General features: G+C 34.9%; 1 protein-coding gene across 2 annotated transcripts in view; it reads right to left on the reverse strand.

Annotated features, from left to right (window-relative positions):
• The window catches only part of LOC100367471 (uncharacterized), a 49,363-nt gene extending 39,920 nt beyond the window's left edge, over positions 1-9,443 (reverse strand). The window contains exon 1 of one of the 2 annotated variants that reach the window (XM_085506326.1): positions 9,335-9,443. The gene's annotated coding sequence lies outside the window, so the exon portion shown is untranslated. The remainder of the gene's footprint in view (positions 1-9,334) is intronic. The other variant, XM_085506325.1, reaches the window with a different exon arrangement.
• Positions 9,444-15,834: the final 6,391 nt, after the last annotated feature.

A 15,834-nucleotide genomic window follows, 5' to 3' on the forward strand; every position in this document is an offset into this window, starting at 1 on the left:
ACAAAATATATATACCATCCACACAAAATATATGTACCGTCCACACAAAGTATATGTACCACCCATAAAAAATATATGTACCATCCACACAAAATATATGTACCGTCCACACAAAATATATGTACCGTCCACACAAAATATATGTACCATCCACACAAAATATATGTACCGTCCACAATATATGTACCGTCCACACAAAATATATGTACCGTCCACAATATATGTACCGTCCACACAAAATATATGTACCATCCACACAAAATATATGTACCGTCCACAATATATGTACCGTCCACACAAAATATATGTACCGTCCACAATATATGTACCGTCCACACAAAATATATGTACCATCCACAATATATGTACCGTCCACACAAAATATTTGTACCGTCCACACAAAATATATGTACCGTCCACAATATATGTACCGTCCACACAAAATATATGTACCGTCCACAATATATGTACCGTCCACACAAAATATATGTACCATCCACAATATATGTACCGTCCACACAAAATATATGTACCATCCACAATATATGTACCGTCCACACAAAATATATGTACCGTCCACAATATATGTACCGTCCACACAAAATATATGTACCGTCCACACAAAATATATGTACCGTCCACAATATATGTACCGTCCACACAAAATATATGTACCATCCACACAAAATATATGTACCGTCCACACAAAATATATGTACCGTCCACACAAAATATATGTACCGTCCACAATATATGTACCGTCCACACAAAATATATGTACCGTCCACACAAAATATATGTACCGTCCACACAAAATATATGTACCGTCCACAATATATGTACCGTCCACACAAAATATATGTACCATCCACACAAAATATATGTACCGTCCACACAAAATATATGTACCGTCCACACAAAGTATATGTACCACCCATAAAAAATATATGTACCGTCCACACAAAATATATGTACCGTCCACACAAAATATATGTACCGTCCACACAAAATATATGTACCGTCCACAATATATGTACCGTCCACACAAAATATATGTACCGTCCACACAAAATATATGTACCGTCCACAATATATGTACCGTCCACAATATATGTACTGTCCACACAAAATATATGTACCGTCCACAATATATGTACCGTCCACACAAAATATATGTACCATCCACACAAAATATATGTACCGTTCACACAAAATATATGTACCGTCCACAATATATGTACCGTCCACACAAAATATATGTACCGTCCACACAAAATATATGTACCGTCCACACAAAATATATGTACCGTCCACACAAAATATATGTACCGTCCACACAAAATATATGTACCGTCCACACAAAATATATGTACCGTCCACACAAAATATATGTACCGTCCACACAAAGTATATGTACCACCCATAAAAAATATATGTACCGTCCACACAAAATATATGTACCGTCCACACAAAATATATGTACCATCCACACAAAATATATGTACCGTCCACAATATATGTACCGTCCACACAAAATATATGTACCGTCCACAATATATGTACCGTCCACACAAAATATATGTACCATCCACAATATATGTACCGTCCACACAAAATATATGTACCGTCCACACAAAATATATGTACCGTCCACAATATATGTACCGTCCACACAAAATATATGTACCGTCCACAATATATGTACCGTCCACACTAAATATATGTACCATCCACAATATATGTACCGTCCACACAAAATATATGTACCGTCCACACAAAATATATGTACCGTCCACAATATATGTACCGTCCACACAAAATATATGTACCGTCCACAATATATGTACCGTCCACACAAAATATATGTACCATCCACACAAAATATATGTACCGTCCACACAAAATATACGTACCGTCCACACAAAATATATGTACCGTCCACAATATATGTACCGTCCACACAAAATATATGTACCGTCCACACAAAATATATGTACCGTCCACACAAAATATATGTACCGTCCACAATATATGTACCGTCCACACAAAATATATGTACCGTCCACACAAAATATATGTACCGTCCACACAAAATATATGTACCGTCCACACAAAGTATATGTACCACCCATAAAAAATATATGTACCGTCCACACAAAATATATGTACCGTCCACACAAAATATATGTACCGTCCACACAAAATATATGTACCGTCCACACAAAGTATATGTACCACCCATAAAAAATATATGTACCGTCCACACAAAATATATGTACCGTCCACACAAAATATATGTACCGTCCACACAAAATATATGTACCGTCCACAATATATGTACCGTCCACACAAAATATATGTACCGTCCACACAAAATATATGTACCGTCCACAATATATGTACCGTCCACAATATATGTACCGTCCACAATATATGTACCGTCCACACAAAATATATGTACCGTCCACAATATATGTACCGTCCACACAAAATATATGTACCATCCACACAAAATATATGTACCGTTCACACAAAATATATGTACCGTCCACAATATATGTACCGTCCACACAAAATATATGTACCGTCCACACAAAATATATGTACCGTCCACACAAAATATATGTACCGTCCACAATATATGTACCGTCCACACAAAATATATGTACCGTCCACACAAAATATATGTACCGTCCACACAAAATATATGTACCGTCCACACAAAATATATGTACCGTCCACACAAAGTATATGTACCACCCATAAAAAATATATGTACCATCCACACAAAATATATGTACCGTCCACACAAAATATATGTACCGTCCACACAAAATATATGTACCGTCCACAATATATGTACCGTCCACAATATATGTACCGTCCACAATATATGTACCGTCCACAATATATGTACCGTCCACACAAAATATATGTACCGTCCACACAAAATATATGTACCGTCCACAATATATGTACCGTCCACACAAAATATATGTACCGTCCACAATATATGTACCGTCCACACAAAATATATGTACCGTCCACACAAAATATATGTACCGTCCACAATATATGTACCGTCCACAATATATGTACCGTCCACACAAAATATATGTACCGTCCACACAAAATATATGTACCGTCCACACAAAATATATGTACCGTCCACACAAAGTATATGTACCACCCATAAAAAATATATGTACCGTCCACACAAAATATATGTACCGTCCACACAAAATATATGTACCGTCCACACAAAATATATTTGGCAGACACACAATTTAAGGATTAGATCAATGTTATTTACTGGCGGATAATAGCTTGAGAAAGATTGGAACAGAATAAAGTTCATATGGACATAAGAAATTGTCAATATGGGCAAGGGTAGTCAAAACAAAGTATTATATTTGTGTATATTTTATATACAGATGTAGCTGTATATAAGGTTTACTAAAAATGGTAAATAAAGCAAGAAAATAACTAAAAAATACCTTTGCACCAAACATGGTTACTCACATTTACCACCATAGCAGGAAAGTAAACAAGTCATGAATGGTTACTAAATTATACAGAAACTGTTCTCAGTCATAAATAACCATAATAACCATAAACCAATAAATTAATAAAATGTGCAGGTCAACGAATAAACAAAGTGTACTTGGTATGATATAATGAAAATTTATTACAAATTAGTTTTAGTCTAATAAAAGTAATAATAAGTTTGTTTCCACATGTGGTGATATTATACAATTTGTAAATATTCTTTATTAGTGGGTTAAAACCTGGGGTGCCCTTAAAAGCATTGTTTCAACCTTGATACCTTGTTCACATATGCTTCAGCTCAGGCTTAAACATGGAGACCAGCCCTGTGACTCAAGCTAAACTAGCCAGGGTTGACACTGGGTTAAACATGGAGACCAGCCCTGTGACTCAAGCTAAACTAGCTGGGTTGACACTGGGTTAAACATGGAGACCAGCCCTGTGACTCAAGCTAAACTAGCCAGGGTTGACACTGGGTTAAACATGGAGACCAGCCCTGTGACTCAAGCTAAACTAGCCAGGGTTGACACTGGGTTAAACATGGAGACCAGCCCTGTGACTCAAGCTAAACTAGCCAGGGTTGACACTGGGTTAAACATGGAGACCAGCCCTGTGACTCAAGCTAAACTAGCCAGGGTTGACACTGGGTTAATTAAGAAATTTTACATGTGTTTTTTTCAAGGTGAATCATATTTTGCAATGCTGGTAGTTGTACACATAATCATCCCAGCCAATTATAAGATTATTTATCTCGTTTTAAAGGCAATTAAGAAATGAATCTACAGTTACAACCAGATGTAATAATATAATTATTATTAAGCCATACTCAATGCTTATTTTAATTTTATTTTTTTTTAATTCAAACTGCCATCACCATCTCATTTAAAATACTAAACATTTCATTGGTATCTTAAATCAACATGTAGCATTATACCTACATGTACATGTACCTATCTATGTATGTGAATGTGCATACTAAATGTAAAACTATGTACATTGTACAAACTATTCAACAATCCTAAGTGTTGGTACATCTAGGGTACTGCTGGCCTTCGATTATAAGCATTAAACAAAGTAATAAATGTTTTTTGTAATGGGTGGCTGGTGGAACATAGCATGCTGACCTTTGACCTTTTCAAGAATAAATACCATATATCTGCCATAGCTTCCATTTGCTTCTATTCTAATCAATGGCTGAGATAATATATTAATAATTATGTAGTTTAATTAGTAGTTTTAATGCATAAATATAACTAATCAGACTGAAAATAACTGGCATACATTTTGGAATATTTAGTCTGGTAGCATTCACAAGTGTCAATAGAGAATGATATAAATGATTTAAACATCAGCACATGTCCTACAGATTTCAGGTTGTATTAAAATTAAAACTAGCAGCCTGTCGGCTGATATAGCTCTGCTGTTTGTGATGCATGCTCTGAAAGCAACGACTAAGAAGTAATTTAAATTTAATGCTAGCTGCTTTAATATCGCAAGACACCAACTTTCTTGATTTTGTTGCAAAGAATATTTCACTAAAGGTAGAAAATTGAAGATATCTTTACAAAATGAACGCATCTAATAGAGGTCTGCCCAAGCTGCATGTGTACAAGTATCAAAGAATTAGGACTACTGGTTTTGAAGGACAAGTCAAAAATATGTTTTTTGATGAGTAGTTGATAATAACATTTTTATGAAAAATTACACAAATATTCACTAAAATTAGAGATTTGAAGATATCGTCATGAAATTACAAACAAATAAAGTTACAAAGCAATCAGATTAGCAGTTTTCAAGCAGAAGTCAAAACTATAATTTTTTACCAAAAATGACAAAAATATTCATCAAAATTAGAGAATTGAAGATATTGTCACAAAATCAACAAATCTGACAGAGGTCCACCTGATACACCTATATATACAATATCAAAGCAATTGGACAAGCAGTTTTCAAGGAGAAGTCGAAAATATAATTTTTTACAAAAAATAACAAAAATATTCATCAAAATTAGAGAATTGAAGATGTCGTCATAAAAATAACAAATCTGACAGAGGTCCACCTACATATACAATATCAAAGCAATCAGACTAGCAGTTTTCAAGGAGAAAATATAATTGTTTACCAAAAATGACAAAAATATTCATCAAAATTAGAGAAATAAAGATATCATCACGAAATGAACAAATCTGAGAGAGGTTCACCCAAGGTACCTACATACCAAGTATCAAAGCATTTGGGATAGCAGTTTTCAAGAAGAAGACGAAAATAGCACTTTTGACCAAAAATGACAAAAATATTCACTATAAATAAGACAATTGAACATATTCACACGAAATGGTACCTTCCTAGAAAGTTTCATAGCTATACAATTTGTGGTTATAAGAAGAAGTCAAAATGTAAAGTTAAAGACGGCGACGACGGGCAATCAGTAATACAATAAGCTCCGCTCGACTTCGTCAACAGTGGAGCTAAAAAGTTATTGCTTTCTATTCATAAGCAAATAAATTATGCCAACAAGTCATGACATGACATGTCAGTCGTTGTCTGTTTTCAAAGTAAGTTATTTAAGATACTCCATATGCTACATATTATACAAGATGTGATGCAATTATTCAAAACATAATGCAGATTAACATAATCAATTTAAATACTCTTTTGAGACATATTTGACACTACAAAACATTAATTACGGAAGGGCAATGCTAAAATTGAGAACACACACACACAAGCTTGAAATTGAAAAGGGCAGGTACACATGCCCTAAAACCACTAACTGAAAGAAAGTGTAAACAGTGAAACATAAATGTGATTGTGCAAAATATGGAAACTTGTGCCAACTTTTGTCAAAATTAAATTTTCTACCACACAATTCATGACATTCATTGCTCAGTGCAGATGAAACTGAAATTATTAAGAAGGTTTCACAGTTTATTTACAAAGCCTTTCAAGAAAGAATAGATAGTTGATAGTTTTTAATTTGATTATTATTATTATTAGTCCTTGAAAAAACAAGCAGCCTGTCGGCTGAGATAGCTCTGCTGTTAGCAATGCACATTGCAATTAAAGAACAGAAGATATCATTAGAAAATGAACAATATGTATAGTATCAAAGCAACAGGACTTGCTGTTTTCAACAAGAATTCAAAAATATCACTTTTCACCAAAAATATTCACCAAAATTAGAGAATTAAAGATATCATTACAAAATGAACAAATCTGAAAGAGGTTCACATGTAGTACCTATACATGTATATGTAATATCAAAGCAGCTGGATTTGTGGTTTTTAACAAGAAGTCGAAAATATCAGTTTTTACCAAAAATGACAAAAATATTCAACAAAATTAGAGAATTGAAGATATCATCATGAAATGAACAAATCTGAGAGAGGTCTACCCAGGGTACATATACACCAAGTATCAAAGCATTCAGGCTTGTAGTTTTCAAGAAGAAGTCGAAAAAGTAAAACATTGACAAGGATGACGGGCAATCACTCATATGATAAGCTCCGCTCGACAAAGTCGACAGTGGAGCTAGAAATATCATATTTTCAACACATTACTTTGAAATTTAACATTATAATATTTTCTCTTTGTTTATTATTTCATTATTATTATTATACTTGCTACTGTGCTGATGTAAATACTGTATTTCTAAAGATGCAATAAATATTATTATTATATGAGTAAGCCATTAAATAATCACTGGTTTTATGCTTTGGACCCCTAAATTAAATTGTTGGTGATCCAACTGATTTTCATACCCCACTTCAACATTGTCTGTAAAACGTATTAGCATACACATCAGACTTGTCACGTGAACTTAGATAGTAAATAATTTACAAAGTATTTACCAATGCAATGTTTTCAAAAGTATATCAAGTGTCTGACATCAAAGCTGATTTATGCTTGATTTATCATGACACACAGTGTGAAAGTATTTAGTATTTAGAAGATATTTAATGTATGATGAGTACATTGTTCAAGTTGGTTTCAAGAAAAATATTAAAAGCACTAACCAACAACTATTGCTGACTCTGATTCCAATCAGAAAAATCAACAAGTACATAGCAATGAAAAAAAAGTTTATGATGAGTCACATAATGACTTGATTAAGTAATGGACCACTAATGTTTTACTTTGGACCACCAAAATTGGAAGATGGTGGCCAATTAAGTCATGTGGTATTTTACACTTTTCAGAATCAGAACCTCAAGGCAACTTTTCAGAACCAGAACTGCGCCCTCTATCACTGAAAATTGTTTGCACTGGTTACATGCATACTAAGCTAAGTAACAGTCAGACCATCAAAAGAAATAGTCTGATGCAGTATTTGAAAGTTTTCAAAATTGTGTACAGACCAGCGTAGGAAACTTGATTTTCGAGTAGGCACCACAACATTCTGCTGTCCATCTATCTTGAAACAATGTTTTACTTCAAATGATGAATTCAAGTTGGGCCATTTAATGCTTAAAAATGAGGCAATGAAGGCATTATTCACCATTATGTTTCAAATCATAAAATGATATATGTTTGATCAATGTAGAACCCTGAAACTTGGATATATGAATTATTAAATGATAGTAATTAGCAAGTATGTAATTAATTATTAAATGATAGTAATTAGCAAGTATGTAATTAATTATTAAATGATAGTAATTAGCAAGTATGTAATTAATTTTATCTATTTGTACTTTTGTGAACTGAATAAATTTACACCAACACTTGGTATTAGAGGAGCATCGGGTAGAATTGCTATTAAACTGAAAGCAACAGCAAATTGAATACTGGTACAGAAAAATTAAACGTTGTATAGTCCCGACTTCATGTGAACTTTGTCTGGTTGTCATGACGCTTACATTTGTGAACACAAGTCAGTTAATGGTTGTCATGGATTCAAACAATCCTGTTGTTACCAAGACATAGAAGGAAATATCAAATATCAAACCAGTCATAGGTCTTCTCAACCACTCTTGCAAAAATATTATTTAATTTAAGACACAAAATCGATAAAAATGATATGTATGAATTAATGGTTTGTATTTAAAACTAATTAGCCAAATTCTGACTTGCTTGCTTTAACTCATCAATCTGATCTCTTAAATTACGGGATCAGAATTAAGCATATTTATGATGGACTACTCATGTTACCCTCAGAGTGGGTTGCTTGACCCAGCTCGACCATTACGCCGTCTTATTCCGGCCTTTCAATGTTGCCCCATGAAGTTCTACTGGTTCTGAGTTTCTGATGCTGAAAAGTGTACACTTATACTCAAATTATCAGCCATAGACAAACATTCTTTAAAATAAGCTTAGATGTTTGCCAGTTCAACCCCCTCCCTCACTATACATATTCACAGCCTCTCTAGAATGACTATGATATATTACACGTGACCTCACAATCACCTAGTTCAAATCATTATTCATTAACAGTCTGCTCAACTACGTGGTGGACTTCTAAAATGTCCGGCTGCGTTTATACTTGCTTGCCGATAGCCTGCTGTGGCAACAGACAAAACAAAAAAGCAAAATATATTGTCATTGTTTGTTAGCACGGTTGCTTCTAGCACAGACGGTTCTTCTATTGACCGTGAATTAAATAAAGGTAGGTCGTCGATCCAACCCACAGTGTCACAGCTGGCTAGTTCCAGATTCGTCATATGTTTTAAACACAGGCACTAGTTTGTTGTGTCTGTTTTTAGCCCAAATAGCTAACCCTTAAGCCTTTTTTATTTTACATTTGTTTTTATATTCCATTATTTTTAGAACAGTTCAATAGTAACACATTTACCTTGCAAACGCTTAAGTGGATGAGCTCACCGATGATATAAAGGAACGGCCATTTTGACGGAATCCCAAGTCGGTTGTTTGTTTGTTAATAACTTCTCCACTACACATTCTTAGAAGCCTGCTCATAAATTAAAAAACTGGGTAGATGCTCAAGTACATTTATTTGCACCGTCTGTCTTTCTTAACACCGTGACGTACTGTCACTGACATATTGTTCTGAGCAACAACTTTGCCAGCTAAGTTGCTGACTCTTTTATGGGCGTACATAATTAGACACGCCACGGTAACTGTCGAAACATACATTTTGTTTGAATAACTTTTCCATTTTTTATATAGAGATGTCTACAATTGATTAAAATAAATTGAAATGCAATCGTATCATGATCTTCTATTTATATTCAACATGTCTCAGTCCAGGGGTCTGAGTCCCCGCTATTAGTTTTATGTCTCCTGTTGAGGTTGGTATGACCCAACTTGTTATTTACATTCACAGTCAATTCGTCCCATCGTCCCAACACATTTGTCCCACAAATCGATTCTTCCAAATTCACATTCGTCCCAATTCAAAATCGTCCATTATTTTAAATTTGTGGTCAGCATTACGATCTTGAGCAGGGTCAATTTCTATGCCAACTGTTACTGACACGCTAACTAATAACTCCACCCGCTCCACGTTGCGTGTACGGTGTCTTTGTATTTATTAACTAATAACTTGTACGTTCCGTGTACGGTGTATTTGTATTTATTAACTAATAACTTGTACGTTCCGTGTACGGTGTATTTGTATTTATTACCTAATAACTTGTACGTTGCGTGTACGGTGTGTTTGTATTTATTAACTATTAACTTGTACGTTGCATGTGTGGTGTATTTGTATTTATTAACTAATATCTTGTACGTTGCGTGTACGGTGTATTTGTATTTATTAACTAGTACGTTGCATGTGTGGTGTATTTGTATTCATTAACTAATAACTCCACGTTGCGTGTACGGTGTATTTGTATTTATTAACCAATAATTCTACGTTGAGTGTACGGTGTATTTGTATTTATTTATTTATTAACTAATAACTTGTACGTTGCATGTACGGTGTATTCGTATTAATTAACTAATAACTTGTACGTTGCGTGTACGGTGTATTTGTATATAACGTCGGCAAAAACAAAATGGCATAACGAACAATTACGCATGCCAGTGCATGACGTGTACGTGAACAGTTCGTTGTTTGAATTTTTTGTGCTTATTTGGCGAGTTAGTAGTGGTCTAACCTTGAATCTGACTTTGGAACGAATTAACTTGTGGGACGAATCGACTTGAGACGAATCGACTTGTGGGACGAATCGACTTGGGACGAATGTGATTTGGGACGAATCGACCGCCCCCCGCTATTTACTACCTTATACTAAAATATATTTGGATACTAGTATTTGGAGTACGAACAAATTCCCACATCCGGTCCGGTTAGACTTAAAATACACCACGAATATTCACTTTTAAGATATAATTTTTGGTATGTGTTGGTTCTTGGATATTTCAGCTTCGTCGTCCTGTACTTCGTTTAGTAATTCGATCTTTCCAGTTTGCGTAAAAAGGGAGAGTTTCGCGTTTTCGACATCGAAAATGCCTTTGCTTCATTATTTGCTGAGGGACGGCCGCTTAGGTATGTGCTCTGTAACTTGTAGACTGGCAAAGTCAGGACTTCTTGTTTGTTTTAGGAAGAAAGTAATTAATGAGGGGAGGCAAGGGGGGTAGCTGGTACGATTTAACGGGAAATAAAAAGGGCTTTTTACAATTTACAAGGAAAAAAAAGACGTTTTTACAGTTTACAATGTTAAATCAAAGAAAGCTTAGAAATAACCCCCGTGTGCTGTGGGAATAGGGATCATGATGTAATATTCAGGAATATTTGAAAATGATAAACAAATTACAGTATGAATAATCTATTAAATATATACCTACAATAAGCCTACTTAAAAATATGCATAAAAAGTCTACACAAAATTGCAACATTAAAAAGAAAACTGAAATAATTCATAAAACATTGGGGAAAATGAAATGCAACAAAAATAGTAAACAAATAAATGCCCAAAATAAACTTATAGGGCATTTAAAAATATTTTAGAAATTTAGTTAACACGGAAAACGTGAAGTAGCAAGAACAACTATGTAAATTTCTGACAAACAATCACAATCTAAATATCTAAAATTCAAACCACTATCTTAATATCAATATGTGTGTCAATAAATATTATATTTATTTATTTTCAGTTACGTATATTAATAAGGAAGGCACTGATTACAATCTTTTGGATTGGTTCGTATATCCCGAAAATCGACATGGTAAAATTACAACCATCGTACAGCTCAGTACCATAACAAATATTAATAATTTACGGCAGACGTACTTCTCGGTACATAAAATTCAAAGTAATCCCCAACGCGTCTCATTTGTTACTGCGTATAAATTGACACTATCTGGGACACGTCGCACGCGATGAGTACCAACCAAAAATACACACAGGACATTTTAAGTGGCTCGCAACAAAACCTATTCGCTAATTTTCGTTTCGAAAACATCTACGATGGCTTAAAACCCTGCAGCCCGTCCCGCATGTTTTTTTTTTTACCAGGCAGGAGACGCCGGTCAGCGTGGCGTTGCCCCAGTGGTTTCCACTGTGCATCCAGTAGTTAACGCCGACATCACAGTCTATACATTCCACATGAAGCATGGTATTCAGCTTAACCATATTTTCTTTTTTGCTCCATGGCTTAACTTAATAGGAACAGTAACTCGAGCAATAAATGTGCCTTCCGATTTGAGGGATATCGTGCGGTGTAATATTCAATGAAAAAAATAGTGAAACACGAGGCTCACGCTGGGGGCCCACATAAGGTGTTACAATAGTATACATATAACAAAGCCAAACACCGATTGTTTCCTTTGCTAGGTAAAATCACAGTCCCGGGACTGTGGTAAAATCAATGTACAGAATAATCGGATGAAACAACTAAAGTAAACTAGGATATATTAGAGCCAATGAATTCGTAATTTCCGACGAAAAGGGCCGGGAAAAAATACCGCTCATAACAAACCACCGTCATAACAAATCACCGTGTTGAGGGAGCGGTGAACAAATGAGACACCGATTGTCAAATTGTTTTGGTAATCATCGCATGTCGATTCATGTCATTTGTACAGGGTACTCTGACACAAAAATAAGGTAAACCAGCTTACTTAGTGCTAATGATTTTGTGATTTCCCACAGGAAGAACGTTCTCAGAAATAATCCGACATGCTGATCAGCCCACCAACAATCGGCACCAAAATTGATCACTCCTGTCACGGTAAATTCGGTATGTTTTACGAGTTTTTTTTCTCCAAATCCCAACATAAATTTACACATGTAGGCGAATTTTTTCAGCTCTGTGTAAATAGATATTTTTACTGGGAATGTGCCCCATTTTACGTACGAGGAGCCCTTACACAACGACGTAGTCATCAACACACATAGACATCCTATACCTACTAATCGACATGATAGCTTCGTAATTTGGGGAAAGTGGGGGTGAAAGTGCACCATGCAAGTTTCCAAATGTGTAAAGGAAAATAAAGGAAAGAAGTACAATACAATGTTGGTAAGCGATACAAAGGAAATATCTCCTTGCGGCAGCGACTTGATACAACTACATTGATGCTGGAGGTCACCATATTTGTTCTCGCGTTCAATAATACGGTGATAAATCAGGATTCACAAGTACAACGAATTTACACAACATTTTACCATGAAATTGAACCTACCAACCATTTTCATATCTTCAACACTGCCATGGTTTTGGCGATGATGAATCTCACATTCATTATTTTCTTGACTGGGCTCACACAGGGTTCAATGTTCCGTGGCTTGAATGTAATTGTACACCACACGTGAATGTAAACTAGCTTGCACAGTAATTCGTTTCACAGTCATTGAGGTTATACATTTGTTCAATTACTTATTTATTTATTTACTTATACAATAATAAAAAATCATACATGTAATTTCTCAGACCTTTAATGTAAACTGATACATACATTTCATCTCCCGAGCGCTTGCTTCGTTTTTGTACAACACACTGGAAATAACAAAATGGCTGACACCATCATAAATTGCTGATCATAAAAAATAGAATACGCATGCGTATCATTATGCAAATTAGTCCACTCACCGATTCCTATTAGTTGTATTCATGCAATTGGGCATAAAAAACTTAAAAAAAAAATATTAAAAAAATACATAAAAAAATGCTAAATTTTAATTAAAATGTAAAATACAACAATGAATTGCAGCAGCCAATCATTAGTAACATTCTTACCAAGTTACATAAAAATCGTTTTAATGCTTCTTGAGATATAACTGAAATAGCTTAAAATTCACACATTATTATGCAGATGAGCTCATTAATATGCATGGTGTCAACCAAAAACTAATCAAATCTGTGCACTGCCCCAGACAAGCTATATACCAAGTTTCATTGAAATCCGAACATTGGTTCTTGAGATATCGATGGAACAGACACACACACACACACACACACACACACACAGACAGACAGACAGACAGACAGACACACAGACAGACACACTAACTGCAAATACTCCCTTTTTGTGCTTCGCACACGGGAGTCAAAAATGGAACATTGAATGGTCCAAAGAGCTCTCCGACTCAAATGCTCCGCCATTACTGCGCCGTGTGTAGAGACGCATGCGCATATTACCCTCGTAATGCTCTTCATTCGGTTAGAGGGCCTTTTACGTTTTGGACATTAAATTTTGTAGTGAATTGTGTCATCTAGTCGTTTTACAGTTTCTGAAATGTAATTTCCCTAGATTTTTTTTTTATGATTTTTTTATTTGGATGTAAATTCTTGTACGTACCGAGAAAAATGACACATTTTTACAGTGTACGAAAAAAATATTTGAATGATTACGTTGTACGTCTAGCCTGTGATTACAGAATTACGGAATTTGTTTTTTTCTATTTACATTGTACGAACAAAAAAATATTGCAATTACGTTGAACGAAAATAACCCTTTCCCCCCTCATTAATTGTTTTAAGTCCTCGCAAAAACTAACGTGACCGCGAAAGAAATCCCGACTGGACGCATCTGGGGGCATTTGACTGCTATTAATTATTCATGATGTCATTAATGGGTGGGTGGGTGTGTGTTAGGGTGGGTGTGATTCCTCAGCTCCTGAGAGCGAGGTTATTTGTAGATATGCTGGCGATCGCCTCTGTGTTTCCGGAAGTACTATGGGAGATTGCATGATGGGAGTGGAAAGTCTTTTGACTCCTCAGCTCCTGAGAGCGAGGTTATTTGTAGATATGTTGGCGATCGCCGCTGTGTCTGCGGAAGTACTATGGGAGATTGCATGATGGGAGTGAAAAGTCTTTTGATCAGTAAAATAATTTTAGAAAAGTGAAAACTAAAGTGACTGTGAAATAAAGGTGGGTTTTAAATATTAAATATCATGACATTTGGATGTAATAATTAAAGGAAATTGAACTGGTATGAAAGGGCAGTACATGTAGCCGGAACGCAAGGTCAGAATCCGGGGTCAAAATACATCACAATACATCCATCAAGGCGGTTGCAAAGTGTCAACAACTATGGATGAGGTAAAAGACTTGGAAATACATTAACCATGGTCAATAATCATACACAACAAAATACAATAACACGAAATACAGATATAAGAAAAAAACAGATAACACTAACAACTATAAGGTAAAATTATGTTGATAAACTTTCCTAGACTGTTGGCAATGAATCTTTTATTCCCATAATATGCTCAAACATATCTTCTTTTGGTAATTTTAAAATATTATCATTGTACAATGATGGAGTATTCCAAAAGTTGCTACGTGCCTTTACAATTTCATCCAGTTTGCAGTCAAAAAGAGCATGCATTTCATCACCAACAGACTGATCAGAACACAGTGTGCAAAATCTTTGCTCTGAGGGTATTTTTTGGTATCTTAATTTTTCAATTGGTAATATATATATTTAGTTTATATACTGATCGCGTCAATCATAAATTGTCTTATATTGTTTACGTCATTTGTTATTGTTCTGAGTAATCAGATGAGTAATATAAGATGGGAGCATGTAAAGAGAGCATGTACATTTCTGAAATGAACATATAACCGATAATAAAAAGCAAGCGCTACTTGGCGCGTGAATCTGATTACTCAGCTCCTGAGAGCGAGGTTATTTGTAGATATGTTGGGAGATTGCATGATGGGAGTGAAAAGTCTTTGATCAGTAAAACAATTTTAGAAAAGTGAAAACTAAAGTGACTGTGAAATAAAGGTTGGTTTTAAATAATTAAATATTGGATGTAATAATGAAAGGAAATTGAACTGGTATGAAAGGGCAGTACATGTAGCCGGAACGCAAGGTCAGAATCCGGGGTCAAAATACGTCACAATACATCTCAAAAAAGTCTCAAGTTCTTCATG

Source organism: Saccoglossus kowalevskii, chromosome 12, assembly GCF_978046115.1.
Source record: "Saccoglossus kowalevskii chromosome 12, keSacKowa6.1, whole genome shotgun sequence".
NCBI classification, from domain to species: domain Eukaryota; kingdom Metazoa; phylum Hemichordata; class Enteropneusta; family Harrimaniidae; genus Saccoglossus; species Saccoglossus kowalevskii.